Source organism: Symphalangus syndactylus, chromosome 5 (assembly GCF_028878055.3).
Source record: "Symphalangus syndactylus isolate Jambi chromosome 5, NHGRI_mSymSyn1-v2.1_pri, whole genome shotgun sequence".
Lineage (NCBI taxonomy): Eukaryota > Metazoa > Chordata > Mammalia > Primates > Hylobatidae > Symphalangus > Symphalangus syndactylus.
The window spans coordinates 102,024,881-102,040,466 of record NC_072427.2 but is presented as its reverse complement, the minus strand read 5'-3'; the positions used below and the strand labels follow the sequence as shown (position 1 = coordinate 102,040,466).

Genomic DNA, 15,586 nt, shown 5'->3' with positions numbered 1-15,586 from the left:
CCACTGCACTCCAGCCTCCGCGACAGAGAGAGACTCCGTCTAAAATAAATAAATAAATAAATAAATAACATATTAATAATGAGAAAGTAAACTGTGGTTTAGAAACTAGACAAAAAATTTGAACAATAATTTCATAAAAGAAGGTATGAAATAAGTAAATAAATGTAAACATACACAATATAATTAGCTGTCAGGTATACACAAACTACAACTAAAGTGAAATATTACTACATAAACAGAAAATCCCATCAAAGCAACTTTTGATGATTTGACATATAACTTTTTTTACTTTAAAATGGTGTAACAGCAATACACATTCAGTAGAAAGCAGTAGAAAACCCTCTTGGGATGTTGGGCAGTGGCAGGGAGCTAAGGCTTCCAGTCAGCCACAAGATCACCAGAGTAAACAAGAGATACTCTACAGTTTGTTGTGTTGCCAGATGATTTTGCTCAATTATAGAATAATGTAAGTGTTGTGAGCCTGTTTAAGGTAGGCTAGGCTAAGCTATGATGTTTGATAGGTAAGGTGTATTAAAAACGCATTTTCAACTTGTGATATTTTCAAGTTAACAATGGGTTTATTGGGGTATAACCCCATTGTGAGTCGAAGAGTATCTAGTACTAAAATGGCTAAAAATAAGACCAACAATATGAGGTGTTAGAACGTAGAGCAACAGGAAAACACCACCAAAGAACTACCTGAAATTGGGTAATTTATAAAGAAAAGTTATTTATAACTCATAAATTGCTGATACATATAAAATATATAAAATGAAACAACTAATTTGCAAAAGACATTGTGGTATAATCACACAACCCTAGTTGGAAATAAAAGATGTGAATTACTGATACCCCAAATGACATAGATAAATCTCAAAAGCACCACGCTGAACAAAAGGAGTCAGACACAAAAGCACGCATTTATCTGAATCCATTTACGTGACATCTAGGACAGGCAGAACACCAGTCGACAATGACTGAATTCATATCCATTGGTGCCTGTGTTGAGGACTGGGGAAGACTGTCTACAGAAGAGCATAAAGGAACACTTTGAGAAGATAAAAATGATCTAATTTTCAATTGTGGTGGTTACATTAATATGTACAGTTAGCAAAACTTATCAAACTGTACTCTTAATGTGGTCATTTAATTATATGTAAATCATACCTCAATAAAAGTCAATTTCTTTCAAAAATACCACAAAAAGATACCACCAACAGGGAGTAGAATGACTAAAATTTGTTAAAGATTTACCATAAGTCCTTTCTGTTGGAGATTATGTGCAGTAACAAGAAACTTTTGTATATTTTGACTGAAGGTATAAATAGCACAGCTACTTTGGAAAACAACTGTTCTACTTAAAACAGTTTATATAATGTTAAAAATAAAAATATCACATGACTCATTAATATCATTCTGATAAGAAAAATAAAAATGTATCTATCATAAGATCCATACAAAAATGTTCATAACATTTCAAATATCCCCAAACTGAACACCCTAAATGTCCATTAACAGCTGAAGAGATAAAGAAATTATACTATATTCATATAATGGAATATTACTAAACTTTAAGAAAAAACTCCTGATATATGCAACTGATGCATAGATGAATCTTAAAACATTAGGCTGAGGAAAAGCAGCCAAACACATAAGCATACAAATTAAATGATTCATATATATATAAAACTCTAAAACATAAAAACTAAACTTTAACAATAAAAATCATACCAAATCCATACAAAAACCTACATATGAATGTTTACACCAGTTTTGTTATATTTTATTTTGTTTTTTGAGACAGGATCTCACTCTGTCACCCAGACCAAAGTGTGGTGGTGCGATCTCAGCTCACTACAGCCTTAACCTCCCGAGCTCATGCAATCCTCCCACCTCAGCCTCCCAAGTAGCTAAGACTACAGGTGTGCGCCACCATGCCTGGCTAATTTTCATATTTTTTTGTACTCACGGAGTTTTGCCAGGCTGCTCTCGAACTCCTGAGCTCAAATGATCTGCCCACCTCAGCCTCCCAAAGTGCTGGGATTACAGATTGAGTCACCACACCCTGACACAGTTTTATTTTTAATTGTCAAAACTAGGAAACAACCAAGATTTCCTTCAGTGGAGGAACAGAAAAATAAACAATGGTATATCCAGACAATGAACTATTATTCAACTTAGGTGAAAGAAGAAGCTATCAAGCAAAAAATAAAAAATAAAATAAATGGAGGAAGCTTAATGCGTATTACTAAGTGGAAAAATCCTGTCTGAAAATACTATTAATATATACTGTATCATTCCAAATATACAGTACTCTGCAAAAAAACAAAACTGTGGTACAGTAAAAAGATCTGTGGTTGCCGGGGATAAGGAGAGAAAACAGATGAATAAAAAGAGATGAATAAGCAGAACACAGAGTTTTATGGCAGTTAAACTACTCTAAGTGATACTTCAATGCTAGATACATCTCACTATATACTTGTCAAAAGCCATATAATATATAAACCAAGAGTGAACCCTAATGTAAACCCTGACTTTGGATGATAATGATTTGTCAAGTTAGATGCATCAATTGTAATAAATGTACCACAGTGGTGGAGGATATTGATAATGGAAGAGGCTATGCTTATTTGGGGGCAGGGGATATGTGAGAACTCCCTGTACTTACTGCTTAATTTCACTGTGAAACTAAAACTGTTAAAAAAAAAAAAAAAAAAGTCTATTTAAAAAGGGAAAAATCATTTTAAGGTTGCCTGACAGAAAGCATTAGTCTTTTCTACAGAGTCATGAATGGCACTTTTGGGATTATGGGAATGTTCTAAATGATCGGGGTAGTGGTTACATGAGTGCATATATTTTTTTAAATTTATGCAACCATATACTCAAAATGGATGAATTTTAATTACACTTCAATAAACTTGATTAGAAATAATTTCAAAGGCATATTTTAGCAGAGGGGGGCATTAGGTAGACTTCGTAATTGTTGACTTAGAAAAAAAAAGATGTATTTGGAAATAGCAAGAATATGAAGTTCACAAGCTGTTCGTGTATTGGCAGCACTCTTATCCCCAATTAATGACCCTCCCTTATGCATGCACTTTGGGCTATATCTTTTTTTAAATTTTCATCTTTTGTGGGTACATAGTAGGTGTACATATTTATGGGAGACATGAAATATTTTGATACAGGCATACAATGCGTAATAATCCCATCAAGTTAAATGGGGGTATCCATCACCTCAAGGACTTATCGTTTGTGTTACAAACAATCCCATTATACTCTGTTAGTTATTTTAAAATGTACAACAAATTATTGTTGACTGTAGTTTGAATGAGATCTTTGGGCCGTATCTTTGTAGTGCTCGTCCACTTCATTTGACCCATGTTAAGATAGTCAATGTAATGTGAAGCTGAGGTTTGCATTACATTTCTGCTCTGGCACTCTTATTTGACTGCAGTTACTCACTCCGATGACTCTGCACTCAACAAAAAAATTCATTAGGCTGGAATTCTGTATAGAAGGGAGACAGGTCTGAGAGAGCTACCTTTTCCTAGCCATAAGTCACTTGCAGATCATCCCCTAGCCATTTAACACATTCACATGTGAGGAAAAGATTTCCCCAGCAGAGTCCAGCCTAAATGTTGATCCACAGTGAATTCAGTTTTAGGATGGTTTTTATGGTCTATGGAGCACTTCATATCAAAAATAATTTTTAACTAAAATGATTTTTAAATAATTTATACTTTCTCCTAGTAAACATATTTTGACATTATAATTTAAAAGAGATGGACTCAAGTGTTCAATGGGCCAAGATTTTCCTATATAGGTTAGAAATTTAGGGTTAGAAAAGATTGTTTTAAGCCACGAAGTTAAATTTTTGAATAAATTAATACCAACCAGGATTCATATTGTTGGTGTATTTTGCTTTACACCAGTAAGTTGGTAGTAGATGTATGTGGAGTTAAGTCATGGATGATTCTTAGGTTTAAATTATTTTCTTGTTTCTGTGGGATCCCACGACTTTCCAGACATCGCTCACCTCTATTATCTCTATTTATATATTTTTTTGGCTTATTTCAAAGTAAAATGGTTCTTTCTTACCCTAGTTGTTTCCCTCCCTCTCTTGATTTCTATTCCCTGGCCACGCTTTCACCTGATGAAACATGGTCCAGGGCTAGGCAAAACTCTGTGAAAAATAGTATTTGGTGTAATGATATTTCCCTTGATTTTTAAATTTCTAAGTAGAGAGTCTTGGTGTTAATATCTTCTCAGTGGAATCCATTAGACTAAGAAGTAATTATATCTGATAAAATAAAAATACTATCAAGTTTAAACTTTTTATTTTTTGATAAGAGGAAAAAGGGGGGCAGGCATTATTTTTAACCTGCTTTTATTATGAAATACTCAAAGCATAATAGCTGACATGCCAAATAAAGGCTTTGGCAGATGATTATTAAAATCACATGGATTCAAAGGGCTTGTAGGAATGGAAAAATGACCAGTCAATATCAGGTACATCATCTTCTTATGTACTTTACTCATTTCTATTACACGGAATCATTAAGGATAGTATTGTTAAATGTCATGCTGCAAATTAAATTTTATCATAAACCTGATTTTAATCCTTTAGTAGAAGGAAAAGCAAAAATTATTATTTTCTTACCACAATACTAAATACAAGTATTACCATTATTATTAATATATGTAGTGGTGATTGAGAAATTTTAAAATTAGTTTTTTATAGAAGCTACACTTTTGATTTCTCAAGTATTTTCTACTGCTTCATGATTTAAATATTTGCTCTTCTTTGAAACACCCACTTAAAAAAAGTTACCACTTCTAGAAATGTTTAACTTCAAGTTCGTCAGTTTTAATACTTGCCTATACCAATCAAACTTAGATTTCCTATCTGGCCTACTATTCCTCCAAAAACAGGGCATAATAAGAAGTGGTTGTTTCTTCTGACTGAAATTGAACATGGTATACAGTACAGTATCCATTGTTCACCAATGTAGCCAAAGCAGGGGTAACTACAAGCTACCTGGGCCCTTCTTGTTGGCCTGTCAGAAAATATGTTACTACCATCCCACAAACCACCATATAAACTAACTTCAGCATAGTAATAAAGTCAACCAATTCTGAAAGGCTTTGACCCTAATCCTGATCATGCCAGGGGAAGGGATGGATGGTAAGGTAACAAGAGCAGAGGTTTGTTTCTGTCATATCAAATGGCTATTAGAGAAAAAGGTAGGTTCTTCTGTAATCTTGAAGCTTAGAAGCTCCACAGCTTGAGGGCTGCACTCTTCTCCCAGAGCCTTTCATCCTACCCTGCCAGACCTCCTGCAGCACTGGAATGAGTGTGAAGCTTGTGAGGTTTACCCAGTGAATGCTGCACTAACAACCTGGGGTTGAAGAAAGGTGCTACTTAACCATTCATTGCTCTGATTTGTATGACTTATTGTTTATTACATATGTTTCATTTTTTATTGATTTCATAGTGAAAGCTTACCTTAAAATTTATACTCCTCCCATCCATTTTTCTTCACTTTTCTTTTTTTCTATTCTATATATTTAACCTCACCTTTTTTCAAATTGTGAATATTTTAAACAAAGAGTTATATATGAATGACAGAAAATGTGAGAAAGAGCCATGAAACCACAGATACTATAAATTTCCATTAAAAATAAAATATTTTATTAGTTTTGTTCTGGTGTTGTATTGTAGTTTTACTGTAATAAAACCATATTAATTTATCAGCAACATCCAATAGCATTAGAATAGCTTAAGACTGCAAAGATAGAAAATATAGAGCACAAATATTCCACGGTGTTTAATAAATTATTCCAACCATCCATGTTTAAGCCAATGTTATTTTAATAAGAAATTTTCAGATCAGCTATTTACGAAGCATAAACTATTCCCATCACTTTTATTCCATGAATTGACCTTCACAGTACAGAGCCATTTCCACATTCTTTTATTTCTCTTGGAAAATATATAGTGATTATCAAGGTAGTTACTGCAAGAGTAAAGATGAGAAAGTTACCTGAATATTACAAAAATAAAGTATCAATACATAGTATATGTAAGTTATTCTTATAACAAGCACACGTAACTTTGACAATTGAATCTCAAAATTGTCAATGGAAATAAATTTACATCAGGTGTCCTTTTTCAATAAATTGTTTCAGGAACGCGAACTGTTGTATTAAAGAGTACATTAATTCATCCTTTTTTGTCATTGCTTTTCCATGTTTTTATTGCTCTACCTTTCTTTGAGAGGTTAATATATAGAAATCGGAAGCTATTTTCCAAGGGGCAGCATCAAATATCTTGGCTTATTTGCTGTTGGCATGGGGCTGGTCAGATGTTCATGTTTTTCTTGGACTATTCAGCTGCCCCTCCAGCTTTTTGCAACATTGCTCTCCATGAATGAGCTTTGATTAAAATAATTTCATGGTTTAAACTATGATGTTGGAGAATTAACTTGTAACAATTTTAACATAAAATGATTTATTATAATCTCAGGACTGGGTATTGGTCAAGATTTCTATGTCATCTCCCATTGATTGTAGAGATCAATCATAAAGAATGTAGGGGACAAGTAATAGTTTTCCTTCCTCGACTATGACCCTTCCTGTCACTAGAAAAGATGGTCAAGGGGAGAGATTTAACAGAATAAACAGCATAGAATAATGCTAGAGTATTTTAATTTAAATTTTTTTTAGTAAAAATAAACGAATGTAGAAATGTATATTTCTAGATTTGCACAAAAGAACAAACAAAATCTATATAAACGCCTACAACAATAACATTATTTGCTTATATCTAGCCAGAAATTCATAATGAGTCTTAAGAATCTTTCTTCTAAACACTGATATTCTAACTCTGGAAATCTTGATTTTGTTTAAAATTTCAAGCTACAATTTGGATATTTTCATACTTACACACATACTTGTGTGTGTGAAATAAAATAGTTTAAATTTTTATCTCACACATGCACATACACAAATGGATCATGTCAAGCTTTGTCTTAGAAGGAAAGGGAGAAGTGAAGAGAATATGAATAAAACTTTCTAGTTCTCTTTTGATTGCAGGAGTTGTTTTAATCAATGACTTCTTAGAGTTCCACTTACCAATTTAATAAAGTCAATACTTAATAAAGATAATTAAATATTGCATTAAAATATTAAAATAGTTTGGGTGCTAATATTTACTGCTTTTCATATTTGGCTAGAGTATACTTCATTATAAAATAATGATTGATAAGCAACAACATCACAAGCATGCTATATTGAAACTGCCTACATCAAAGAAATAGAAGATTTATATGATGACTATGACTTAAAACAAATTCCTAGTTATAATTTGAAAGAGAAAAAAATACGTTTATTTGAATTAATAATTAATTACTATTATGATTAATCCATCTGTAATTGAAGTCAAGGAGAAGGGAAACTTGAATTACTAAAAGCCAAAATATTAGAATCGCCATAACAAAACATATTTTAACAATATGCCATACTGATTTTAATTATATCAATACATATTTTTCTATCAGAAGTCCTAAGAAATGTCTTCGTATCACTGAATTGCATTTTATTTCTAAGTACTAGAAGTTGTTTGCAAAATTTGTCCTATTCAGATTTTAAATTCTCCCTGTAGTCTTTCTTTCCCTAATGACTTAGGCATACACAAAATGTGCCATACATATACTGAAACACCTTCATAATTCAAAATAGGCATTATGAATCTCAACTATTAAAGTGTGTTTAATGTACACATAAGTTCTCAAGGACTGCTGAAATATGTGAAGTTATTTGATCCTCTAATAAGTATATGAAATCTCCATGTTTTGTAGTGTATCTGTTTTCTGTTTTATCGGTCAATTCTTAACCGTCCATTGGTCTGTTTTTTATAACCTGCCCTTTTTTGAAAAAGAAACAAAAAAACCATGTTGGCTCAATGAATTCTAATTTTATAGATTATATTAAGACAGTAGAGACTGAGGGAGCCTTCTTTCTTTATAGACTAATGCAATGTAATCAAAGAATATGGAAGATCACTAACTTGCTCTATGATCCAGACAAAGTTATTTAATCTACATGGCTTTGTTTTTTTATTGTAAAATAAATAGTTCTAACCAATAATGTCTCTAAAGTACCCTCTTTTACTCAACATTTTATGATCAAACTTTATTTTTCATTTTTTTATTTTTATAGATTTAAGGGATACACGTGCATTTTTGTAACATGGATATATTGCATAGTAGTGAAGTCTAGAAGTGATATAAATGTTAATCAGAATTAATACATATTTTTGTTCCTTTGAGGGAGTTAAAAAATGAATTAATTTACATATTTTAAAACAATAAGTGCAGAAGCAAAACAATAATTTGTATAGTTTACTAATTAATGTAAGCTAAAAAAGGTAATATAAAAAAGCATTCCCACCTTAAGAGTTCATCTGATGAGTCACTATTTCAAATAATTTTGCTATGTTTTTCAGTTTCTTCTTTTAAAAGAAAATTATTTTTATGAGTACATAGTAAGTGTATATATTAATGGGGGACATGAGACCTTTTGCTACAGGCATGCAATGTATATTAATCACATCAAGGTAAATAGGGTTTCCATAACCTCAAGCATTCATCATTTCTTTGTGTTACAAACATTCCAATTGTAGTCCCTGAGTTATTCCAAAATGTACAACAAACTATTGCTAACTTTAGTCATCCTGTTGTGCTTTCAAATATTAGATCTCATTCATTGTATCTAACTGTATTTCTAACCATTAACTATCTCCATTTTCCACCCCAACTTCCCACTATTCTTCTCAGCCTCTGGTAACCATGATTTTGCTATTTAGATACACTATTCATCTTTGCCAGCTCACTCATGCTGGAGCTCTATTTATACGCCCAAACATAGTTTATCCAATAACAGCAAAATGTCATTTAGTTGTTGAACTACCCAATCTCCATATAAATTTTTGTCAAAGTTGCATTTTTAAAAGTGATTGACCATTGATTTTTTTTTTCAAATATTTTCTTCACTTGGATCACAAGCAACAACCAACCAGTGGAAAGTTTTGCAAAACTCTTGGCTTTCTGTACCAACATAAGAGCAGATGGATATTTCCCTACTACAGATGAAACAAATGTTTCTCTTTGGATAGGTTTTCCCATTAAACAAACTTTTGCCATTGAAATCTATGTTTAGATTTGGTCCGTTGGGACATCACAAAGTTAAATAGATGCTTGCCGAAATATGTTTTATTTTTGCTGACTTAGAAACATGTTAATTGTTCTGTGAATTTAGTAACAATCAGCAAGTATTATTTTAAAATAATTACTTTGTCAAAAGGTGGTACTTCTGATGTTTGATTATTTTTGGCATATGAAGTAGGCTTCAATCTTACTAACATTACTTAAGCTATCTGCATTTCTTTTCCCTGAATATGAATGAGTCTTTTCAACGTTTTTGGTGATGAACAGGATCACACTCTGCTCAAATTTGTTCAAAGAGAAGTCCAAGACTAGCAAAACACGTAACTGTTACTTAATTTAAAAGGCAAAGGAAAACAAAACAAAATCTTTCAAAAGTTCACACCTATATTTATTTTGGGCAACTTGCCCCTTCTTGACCTCAGTTTCCTGTGTGTAAAATGATGAGTTTGCATTAAATGATTTCCAAAGTCTCTCCAGCCCTTAATTTCTAGGACTCTGTGACCCCATTTACAAGCCTCACTAAGCTAATCTACTACAGATGTATTCTTATTCACTTTCAGTGCCAATAAACATTAGCATTGGGAAACAGCTAATAACAAGCTAAATGTTTCTGATGGTGCAAACAGAGATTGATATAAATGAAAGCAGTTTGGTTCTCACTAGATAGAACTGAATTTGTTTAGTCATTCTTTTTGTTACCCATTACATATAAAGTTGGAATTCCCACGTAAGTTCAGTGTATTATCCCTGTTCTCTTTTCCATCTCCACTTTACTTTTGATTGTCTGTCATATTCTGTAGATTCAAATGGGTTGAGAAAAGCACTGGTTTAAGGAAAGAATCATTTGTTCTTGTCCACACTTCATATCTTCTCTTTTCCTGTACCCAAATGCTCTGATGCCCCATGTATGGTTATAAGGCATATGCTTCTTAAAAGTCAATGTGGTTACAAGAATGAAATGACCCATGGCTAACCCTGCTTTTGCATTTTGCCTTCAACATATCCATTCCTTCCTTCCCCTTTGTCAGTAAACCTCATCAGACAAAAAATATTTCCAATCTCTGAAAATTAAATCAGTCAAGATAATGCTTTCTCTTTCCAGAAACTATGAAATTTGCCCATCTTTCTTGCTCTGTGACTTAGTTATAGACAATAAGAGTAACAGGTGAGTCTGCTGGAGAACTGTGGGGCTGGCTTTACCTTCCCTAATGAAGGGAACCTTGATATACACCCCACTGACTTCTCCCTTCTTGTTTTGATACCTAGAGTTGTAGTCACCATCTTGTGATCATAAAGAAAGGCCAAGAGAAAAAAAGATGTAAAGAAGTCCTCACGCCATTGAATAGCTGAACCAAAATTACAACAACCATTAATATCTAAACTTTTCTTCATATCAGAGAAAATCAAGACATTTGTTTGTAGAAGATGCAGTGCTGGACATCTTAGATATCCCCATCAGGATTGAGATAGTTATTCTCCCAGCTGCTATGAAGATTATGTGTTGATATCTCTCAGAGGTCAAGACCTCTTCCAGAATTGTTATCAGCTGAGGAATGCTTCCCCATCTAAGGAGATGTCTCCTTCTTGGGGAAACCCACGTCTAATGACTATTTTGTATGTAAGTATAACAATCTGAGTGACTCTTGTCAAAACAAGATAACTCTGAAAGGCCCTCTCTTCTGTGAGGCATCCCTCAAACTTGACTGAGTCCTTGTTATATATAAAACTCACTCCAACTTTCCTTCTACCCAGAGTTCTGCTTCCTTAATTTCCCATAAGGTGAAGCTTCTGAGAACACTCCCTGTGAAAACTTCTAACACTAGTCTCTGTCTCACAGCTTCTGACAGAAAGCAAATTACAATATTGTAAAATGTACTTTTAGATTTTCTGTTATTTGTGGCCAAAATTATTATTGTTATTATTTTGAGATGGAGTTTCGCTCTTGTTGCCCAGGCTGAAGTGCAATGGCACGATCTCCGCCTCCCGGGTTCAAGCTATTCTACTGCCACAGTCTCCCTTGTAGCTGCGATTATAGCCATCCACCACCATGCCTGTCTAATTTTGTATTTTTAGTAGAGATGGGGCTTCTCCATGTTGGTCAGGTTGGTCTCAAACTCCCAACCTCAGGTGATCCGCCTGCCTCGGCCTCCCAAAGTGCTGGGATTCCAAAATTATTCCTAACTTGCACGTAAGTATACAAGCAAATTGGGAGACTGGTAAAACTAACTGGCAGACTCCCACAAAAGAGACTTTGTAGTGTGATGAAAACACATGATCTTTCCTGAAGGTTGGGTTCAAATCCAGGCCTAGTCGCTTGCCAGCAAGGTAAAGTTAAGCAAAATATATAAGCCTCTTTTAGTCTTGTTTTCCTTAAGTGTTAAGAGAACTAATAATACTTTCATATTTACTTAATTTTATAATTTCTGGTGACTAATACGGAGGTAATATGTAATGCATCCAACACATATAATCATTTGTTGAAAATTCTTTGTGAGGACTCAAAAAAGTAACATGTAAATAGCATATAACATGTAAAGTTTCCACTCTATAAATAGTAGCTATGCTAGTATATTAATTTTTTTTTTTTTTTGAGATGTAGTCTCACTCTATTGCCCAGGCTGGAGTGCGGTGGTGCCATCTCGGCTCACTGCAACCTCCGCCTCCCAGGTTCATGCCATTCTCCTGCCTCAGCCTCCCGAGTAGCAGGGACTACAGGCACCCACCACCACGCCTGCCTAATTTTTTTGTATTCTTAGTAGAGACAGGGTTTCACCGTGTTAGCCAGGATGGTCTCGATCTCCTGACCTCATGATCCACCCACCTAGGCCTCCCACAGTGCTGGGATTACAGGCGTGAGCCACCATGCCTGGCCGCTAGTGTATTAATTTTAAAATTGTATTTATGAGTGAAACGAGTCTAAAAATATATTTCCAGATTTGAGTACCTAATAGTCTATTATATAAATAGCTGGTTTGCATTTATTATCTTTCACATTTCCATTTCATTTTAAAAGTACATACATGTGACCCAGGGTACCCACTGGGATTTATGAAGAGGCAAAAGTGGGGAGATTTAAGAATTTAGGAATGTCAGGAGTGGGCATACATAGAGGTATCTCTGGGCACCCTTATCCACTTTGCACAGCCTTTTGCACAGTGGGTGATGGTGCTCCTGGAGGAGATCCAGGGAGCACAAAGTACGAGACCTGCTTCTGCCCAAGAGAATCAGAAACTGAGACCTATGTGGGTCTCAGGGGATGGTACTAAACCAACCAGGCCCCTCTTCCAAAACTGGGGATTATATTTCAACACGAGATGTGGGTGTGAACACAGATTCAAACTATACCATTCTTCCTATGGCCCCGCCCAAATCTCATGTCTGTCTTACATTTCAGAATATCAACATGCCTTCCCAATCATCTCCCAAAGTCTCAACTCATTCCAGCATTAACTCAAAGACCAAAGTTCAAAGCCTCATTTGAAACAAGGTAAGTCCCTTCTGCCTATGAGCCAGTAAAATAAAAATAAAATTCTAAAAATTAAAAAAAAAAAAGTTACTCACTTCCAAGACACAATGATGGTACAAGCATTGGGTAAACATTCTTATTCCAAAGCGGAGGAATCAGCTAAAAGAAAGGGGCTACAGGTCTTAGGCAAATCTGAAACTCAGCACGGTAGTCATTAAATCTTAAAGCTTCAAACCAATATCCTCGGACTGCATGTCTCACATCCAGGGCACACTGATACAGGGGTGGCCTCCTAAGGTCTTGCCCAAGTGCCACCCCTCTGGATTTGTAGGATTCTGCCCCAGAGGTTGCTCTCACAGGTTGTTATGTGCCTGTAGCTTTTCCACAGCGAGGGTGCAAACTGCCAGTGGATCTACTGAGTCTGGAGGATGGTGACCTTCTTCTACAGCTACACCAATGAGAACTCTGTCTGTGGGATCTGACCCACATTTTCCCTCTGTACTACCCTGGTAGAAGTTTTCCATGAGGACTCTGCCACTTCAGCAGGCTTCTGCCTGGACACCTAGGCTTTTCTATACATTCTAGGAAATGTATGCAGAGGTTCCCAAGCCTCAAACACTCTTGCACTCTGTGCACCCACAAAGTAAACACCATGTAGAAGCCACCAACACTTATGGCTTGCACCCTCTGGTACTGTGGCCTAAGCTGTTCCTGGACCACTTTGAGCCACTGCTGGAGCTGAAGCTGACAGGATACAGGGAACCATGTCCTAAGTCTGTGCAGGGCAGCAGGGCCCTGGGCATGGCCCACAAAACCATTCTCTCCTCCTAGGCCTCAGGGCCTGTGATGGAAAAAGCTGCCCCTTAAATCTCTGAAATACCTTCCAGGCCTTTTTTCCCATTGTCGTGGTTACCAGCACTTGCTTTCTTTTCACTAATGCAAATTTCCATAGCAACTGGTCACTCAGCAACCTACTTGAATTTTCTCCTGAAAATGAGGTTTTCTTTTCTACTACGTGACCAGGCTTCAAAATTTCCAAACTTTTACACTTTGCTTCCATTTTAAATATAAGTTCTAGCTTTAAATCATTTATTTGCTCCTGCATATGAGTATAGGCTGTTAGAAGCAGCCATACCACATCTTGAATGCTTTGCTGCTTAGAAATTTCTTCTGCCAGATACCCTAAATCATTACTCTTAAATTCAAAGTTCCACAGATCTCTAGGGTGGGGGCATAATGCAACCAAGTTATTCACTAAGGCATAACAAAAGTGACCTTTGCTCCAGTTCCCAGTAAGTTATTTATTTCCATCTGAGACCTTGGTAGCCTGGACTTCACTGTTTATATCACTATTATTATTTCTGTCACAATCAATTAACCAATGTCTAAGATGTTCTAAAGTTTTCTTCATCTTCCTGTCCTCTGAGCTCTCCAAACTCTTCCAACCTCTATCTGTTACTCAATTCCAAAGTTGCTTCCACATTTTCAGGTATCTTTATAGCAATGTCCCACTCCTCAGTACCAATTTTCTGTATTAGACCATTCTAACATTGCTATAAAGAAATACCTGAGACTGAGTGATTTATAAGGAAAGAGGTTCAATTGGCTTATGATTATACACGCTTTACAGAATGCATTGTAGCATCTGCTTCTGGAAAGGTCTCAGGAAGCTTCCAATCACGGCAGAAGGTGAAAAGGGAGCAGGCGTGTCTGTCACATGGTGAAAGCAGGAGCAAGAACAAGAGTGGAGAGGTGCCAAATACTTTTAAGCAAAATAATCTTCTGATAACTCATTCACTATCACAAGGACAGTAGAAAGAGGGTGATTTCCTCTTTCATTCATTCATTTATTCATTCATTCAACCATTCATGAGAAATCTACCCCCATGATCCAATCACCTACCACCAGGCCCCAACTCCAACATTGGGAATTACATTTCAACATGAGATTTGGGTGAGGACACATATTCAAACTATATCACTGACCTGGAAGCCACTTAACTCCTTTCTGCATGCCACCATGCTGTGCGTGTAATAGTGAAGACTTAATTCTTCCTCTGAGTCATGAGAACTGCATGGCCAAAATATCAAAAATCATCTTTCACTTTTTATATTAAAACCAAAAAACAGGTTTCAGGAGGGTCATGTCTTAGAGTATAGGGAAAGAAATGCTGTAAATTTTACTACGGATGCAATGCTGACCAGAAAAAAAAAATTGTTGAAAAAGTGAAGCTCATTCACTGTAGCTGATGTGCCCCCAGTTGCTGTGTAATTTGCTTGTAAAACAAATTTTCTCTTCCCTCAAGAATTTATGGTCTGATGGAGAAGGGAATCATTAAAGTTCTATGTAGTGAGATATCCTCAAGGGGTGTATTAGGCTTTTACCACCACTGGAATCTGGACAGATGAAGACAGAGTGGCAGGAAAGTTGTATTAAGGTTCTGTTTCTGCTAGGAGCCACAGGTCCTCAGGAAGCAACAAGTACTGGGCAGACTTATACTGTAGCTGGGCTCTAGCTCTATACCTCTAGAATAAAGATTACAAATTAGCAACTTGAAAGCTAAATCTGGCCCACAGATATGTTTTATTTGGCTCTTATGCTGTTTTAGAAAATATTACCAACATTTAAAACTGGGAAGTTTTACAAAAACACCCAGATTTCTGAATTCTGTTGAAAAAAAATTTCGAAGATCTGGCAATACTGAGATGACATTCCTATATGACGACAGTTGGCTGGATCTATGTAGCTTCTCTCCAACAAGCAAAGAATGTGTTCTTGTTTAACACAGTCCCCACCACTCCCTAATATTCTCCAATCCTGGACCTGAGTGTCATTTGCTATGTATTGCCATATTTTCCATGAAGTTTTACACTGTAGAGAATATAATTT

At 35.4% G+C, this 15,586-nt stretch overlaps 1 protein-coding gene across 1 annotated transcript in view; it reads right to left on the bottom strand.

Annotated features, from left to right (window-relative positions):
• The window catches only part of LOC134736570 (uncharacterized), a 367,716-nt gene that overhangs the window by 307,373 nt on the left and 44,757 nt on the right, over positions 1 to 15,586 (bottom strand). The window lies entirely within an intron of this gene.